The sequence below is a fragment of the Emys orbicularis genome, chromosome 23 (assembly GCF_028017835.1).
Source record: "Emys orbicularis isolate rEmyOrb1 chromosome 23, rEmyOrb1.hap1, whole genome shotgun sequence".
NCBI lineage: Eukaryota > Metazoa > Chordata > Testudines > Emydidae > Emys > Emys orbicularis.
Genome location: NC_088705.1, coordinates 21896872 through 21902871, shown reverse-complemented (window position 1 = coordinate 21902871; position 6000 = coordinate 21896872).

Sequence of the window (6000 nt, the reverse complement as noted above, 5' to 3'; positions counted from 1 at the left end):
GAGGGGTTGGATGTGGCGGTGGGGGAAATCAGGGGCAGGGGCTCCGGGGGCAGTTAGGGGACAGGGAGCGGGGGAGGGTGGATGGGGCAGGAGTCCTGGGGGGCCATTAGGGAACAGGGTGGGTTGGATGTCGGGGGGGGGTGTCGGGGCGAGAAGCAGGGGGAGATGGTGGATAGGGGGTGAGCACCGGCCAATGCCCCCCCTCCTCTAACCGTCCCTCCATACAATTTCTGAAACCCAATGCAGCCCTCAGGCCAAAATGTGCTACATCATGGGTAATAGTGCAAGCTGCTCACATGTGCCCGCCCCCAGAATGCACTAGCTGAAGCTTTTTGGACCCAAATGAAGTCTCCTGTGTCCCTCTCTCCTTACATCATGAATAACCCCGAGGGCAGGTGGGGTGAATGCAGTGAAGGCTGCACAGATTCAAAATATAGGGTGTTAAAACTACAGCTTTTCTCTCAACTTGAGCACCTTTTCTTTGGCACATGTATGTGCTGGGGTTCCTAGGAACGACACAGGTGGGGGAGTTTGAGTATCACGTTTGCCAGCCACAGGAGTGACATTGGGGCAATACAAATATCCAATGGTGCAAGGATGGCGGCACGGTCCTGTACGCCGGACCAGTAAGATATCTATAGCCGGGACGCCGAACTGGAAAGACACAGGAGGAGCAGAACGTGGAGCCACTGGGAGACCCCACGCCACCAGCTCCTCCGGTGCGGCTGTACCGCCCCAGCCCTTCCACGCAGCTGCATCTCCTGAGTCCTGTCTGGGGTCTGTACAGCAGCCCCGCCGGAGGACAGGACTGGGGGCAGGGCTGGGGGTGGTACAGCCTCGCTGGAGGAGTTGCTGGCGGGTGGCCCCATGTTCTGCTCCTTTCGCTCCCTTCGCTGCTGCAGTAGAAGTCTCTGGCGCAGTGGGAGGAGGACAGAGGGTCCCCCCACCAGGTAACGGGGCGGGGCAGGGAGGAGTCACGTGGGGGGGCACATGGGGAGATCACGTGCCCCCCCTTTTAGCTGGTGCAGCGTACCGGTAAGAAATGAATTCTACTTGCACCACTGCAAATCTCTTGTGGTGCATTAGCATTCCAGATAGATAAGGGCAAATCACAATCCACACAGGGCGGCTAAGTGCCGCAGATAGAAGGGAAAGGGCGTAGACACGCCATGCTCAGCGAGTACTTGATATCAGAGTCCAATTCAGGCTGCTGTCTTCATGCAGGAGAGTGCACCTTTGATATAATATCCCCCGGAGAGATGATATACACCTGTGATTATCCTGACTCGCAATCCCATGTCACTGCGCTGCCTGAGCCGCCTCAGCGAGCAGCAGCATTATTTATCTGGCAATAAACAGCCTTCTGTCTGCAAGCCGTGGGCTTCGGCGGGGAACGTAATGGGCAGTTTCAGCTCAGGTGAACCTGGCGGGGAAGGGAGCGTGTCCCCCGGATCTGAGTGAGAGATGCCCTGTGACCTCCTGCCGATGGTGCTTTGACAAGACCACGGCAAGGACAGGCCAGGCTTGTTCTGCTCTCCCAGGAGCAATGAGCCAGCCACAAGGCTGGACTGTTTCAGTGCTGGGGGGTGCACCAAGCTCATGCAGGGACTGTCCTGCCCCGTGGACCGCCAGAAAGGGCCACCTAGAGTCTCTCTGGGCACAGGAGCTGTTAGCAAGGCCCGGGACTGGCATCCCCCTCACACTTTCTCCCTTTGTCCCTGTTCTTTCTCCTCCTGGTGCCCTTGCCCCGCACAAATCCCTCGCTTGAGCTCCCTGCCTCCTCCACCTGCAGCGTGAGAACGGTGTGTCCTGCCCAGCTGCGGTTGCCTTGCAATGGGAACTTAGTGGTAGCAGGAGCAACGTGAGCCGGGTTCCCTCCCCCACCGTCAGACCTGCCGGGGCTGGGCAGCACCTTAGGGACCCTGGGACTTGCTAAGGGCGCATCGAACTCACTCTGCTCCTCTGCACAGGAATGAATTTCACCCAGACCTGCAGGGTTTACTCACGCTGCCCTGGGTGGGTTTGGGCTGAACAGGCTTGGTTTTCAGCAGTGAAGGGGTTAACACCAATGTATTCTGGGGCAGGAGGCAAGCGGGAGACTTGGAAATCATCAACTGACGGGCCTTTGTGCAAAACAGGGCCAATGGTACTGACCTCCCTTGTGAGTTGCTTCGCTGGCCACAGATGAAACGGGCTATATAAGAGGTATATTAGTACTAGTTATTAGTATTCCCTAGTCAACCCCTTCCACCTTGGACTGTTGCACAATGGAGCTGCTGGAAAAATGTTTCTTTACAACTTTTTTCCAACCAAAAAGATTGGCTTTTTGACGAAACAGAAATTCTCGCAAGAAAATTTCCATTTTCATTGACCTAAGGTTTCCAGCTGAAAACTGAAAAACTTTCCATCCCTGCAAAATGTTCCATTTTGGGGTTTTCTTGTTTAAAAAACAATACACAAAAAATTTCAACAAAAACAACCCAAACCAGGTCATTTTCCCAGATGTGAACAATAAAGTATGATTTTGACCAGCTGTACTGGCAAGGAAGCCAGAACCCCATGGAGAGGGGTGACCCAGCTCAGGGGACAGAGGAAATGACCCAGACTCCCCCACTTCTGGGGTTTAGGATTGGTCAGGTGACTTTGCTCACTTGCGGGGAAGGGCGATCTGATGGCTAATGCACCTGCCAGGGGATCTGGGTCCTCTTCCTGACTTTCTGGGTGACCCAGGCTAAGTCACTGTCCCTATCCATGCAGTGGTGAGAACAGCGATTACCTTTCTCATAAGGCATTGGCAGGGTTAATTAGTTAGAGTTGGCTCAGTGCTTTGCATAGGTAAAGTGCTGTCTAAGTGCAAAGTGTTGTGATTAATAATACCCTGCCTGCTAAAGCAAAGCACTTAGTGGGATTCCACAAGGGTTAGACATTCATATGAATATACAGAATTGCTACAGTTACAAAGTTACATTAAATAGGATAAAAATCTGCATGGGATTGAAACCCGCATGCTTCAGGGCACTAGCTGCTTGGGGTTAGGAGGAAACTTCTCCTATGGGCAGGTTAGTGCATAACTGTTCACCCTGTTCTAAGAAGCACCCAGTGCTGGCTGCTCAGGGACAGGACCCTGGCCTAGATGGACACCTGGTCTGACCCAGGTGGGCAATGCATTTGGTGCTGTTATATACATTGGTACCTTCCTCATATTATCACAAAACCCTTCCATTCTCTTCTCAACACATCCACTCAGCACTCACCATCACGGCCATTCACCTGCTCCTGTAGCCCATCACACCTCCTTCCCCAGGCCATTCGCTCGCCACACTCCCACACTGGGGGGCACTGCAGCTGCCCACTCTCACTGCCAGCAGGCAGCTGCACGGTGTGGAGATCCCATGCTGACACTGCCAGGTCACCAGGCACAGCAGTGCTGGGCCAAGAGACACAAGGTCCTGCTGTGCCTGAGGGATGGACGCTCCTTTCCCCATTGGAATGACAGGCCAGAATAAAATCGGGAGCCCAGCCCCTTTCTCCCACCCGCACCCACTGCAGCTCTGAACAGCGTGGGGGGACGTTGGTGCCTTTAACACATTGCAGCAGCTGTAAATCACTTGTGCACTCATGTTGTTGCTTAGTTCGGAGTCCATCAATAATGATGCCTGGCTGTGTTGGTATAAATACCCCCTCTTCTCAGGGACTGGTGTATCGCTGGGCACTCATTCCTATCAAAGAGCGAAACTTCCTGTCAGGACCTGGCCCTTCCTGGGCACACCCCTTGTTCTCCAGCTCTTTACCCCTCTACGCTTCCTGTAAACACGAGGGGATCCTGGCTGCTGAGCTTGGCTCTATTTCAAGGGCCCTGCCGATCTCCTCAAAACCCATCAACTGGCTTGGCCTCTGCCTGCTGGGTTTGAAAACCCTAAACTTATAATGATAGCCTGCTCCCTCCCCTGCCACTAGGGAAAGCCTGATCCGACAAAGCGCAGCCAGGTTTCCCTTCCTGATCACAGCCTCGCTCCCCGATCCCCGCTGTGATCCGGCTGCCTCTCTCCTCAGGGTGATCGTTCCCATTCAACCCACACCCCGAGTTCCAAACGAGCTGTCTGGGTAGAGTTTCCAGCCCGGAGTCCCAGCCCCCGTGTCTCCGTGCGCCCAGCGGCATGTGTTCGCTTTGGTCCTCATCCCACAACACATCCCATCAGACAGCTTGGCGTAACACTTATCCTATCACAACAGCCCAGATTCACCAATTTCAGGTGAATATAGTCCCCTCCCCACACTGTCTGGTGGGTCATTGTCCACAAGCCTCAATGGCCTTCATTATCCCGGGGGAAATGCAGCCAGCCTGCAGAGGGAGGATGGTCTAATGGCTGGCGCACTAGTCTGGGGCTCAGGAGACCCAGCTTCAATTCCCTGCTCTATCCCAGGCTCCCTGTGTCCTGCGTCCCCCCGTCCAGTGAGTGTAACAGCACCTCCCTGCCTCACGGGCCTGTGGGAAGGAGCAGCACATCCCTGCTCATGAGGAATTCCTCACATACACGGCAGAGCCTGCCATCAAACCGAGGCGGGATGGCTGCCCACTCGGCTCGCACTGGGGACTTCCAGAGCTACAATCTTGAGCTGAAGACGGGGCTGCAACAGCACCTGGCCTCTGGGCAGTGACAGGGGAGGGCCTGTACCACACACTCACTGGGCATTACATAGACACCACTTAAGACCCACTGTTTAAAGATGTAAGTGGGACTTAAGTAGTGCTGAGGCCTGGTGCTGGGCCTGTGTCCAGGGCTGATTGAGTAACCCTGGGTCTGAACATTGCAAATTGGGTGAAAAAAATCGTACATTTCGACATTTTTTGACAAGCAAAGGGACTCCCCGCTCTCCCCCCCTCCGAAAATGTTCACAAGAAACATTCCCATCTTTCAGCTAGCTCTAGTCTATTGTTTGCCAGCAGTTAGCAGCAAATGCTCAATATTCCATTTTTCTTCATTATTTTTACTTTCTCGCCTCTGCATTTCCTTTTGGAAGTGAAAATGCCTCAAGAAATGCTGGGTTTTACGCTGGTTTGTTTGTTTGGTGGTGGTATTTTGAGCCCACGTGGTAAGCAGGAAATACCCAGGGTAGGGTATGAGAGCCTGCTGAGAAGATTAGCCAGTTCATGACACAAGAAATTTAAAAACACATTTACAATTGATCAAAAGAACTATGTTTTTATACCATGTGTTGGCCTGTGGAACTCATTGCCCCAAAACATTTAAAAAAGGTTAGATACATCTGTGAATACCATCATCGGCACTTACCCTCGTTAAGGTTAAACATCACTGAGGCACGTCAGTGCTCATGCTTCATGACACAAGCTAAGCACTAGCTGCTTACAAAGGAAATGTCCCATGTGAGCATCATATTGCAAAATTGACCATTATGGGTATGAACAACCATCCTCTGAAGCATCTGGCACTGGGCACTGTCAGGGACTAGCGGCGCCACTCCTGTGATCTTCTAGGGCAATCCCTACATTTCTGTGATGGCTACAGCCTAGTTTTTGCAGGCTCAAGAGGCTGGTATGAGCACATGGGCCTACATTTCCAAAAGCAACTAGTGATGTGGAGTGCCTCAGTTTCCCTTGAGGCTCCTTTACAACAGCCTGCTTTTCAGAGGGCAGGCGCTTGGCACTTTCGGAAAACCAGGTCTCTCTAAAATATCTCATGTTGGACACCAAGACATCGAGGCACCTAGAATCACCCATCACTGTTGAGCATTTAGAGCCTGGAGTTTTGGAGTGAAGCCCAGAGGGAATTCGGAACCCTCTGAGTGTAGCTCTCCGTGAAGGGGACATCTGCGCTGCAGCTGGGAGCTGTAATTCCCATACACACAGGTCTGATCGAGCTAGCCTGCCCAGCTCCGTACCTACGACTTTGGCTGGGATTGTGCTCAGGTAGCTAGCCCAAGCCGCTGCCCGTGCTGCTGGGGACACATTGTTACTTTTAGAGCTGTGACTCACACCTC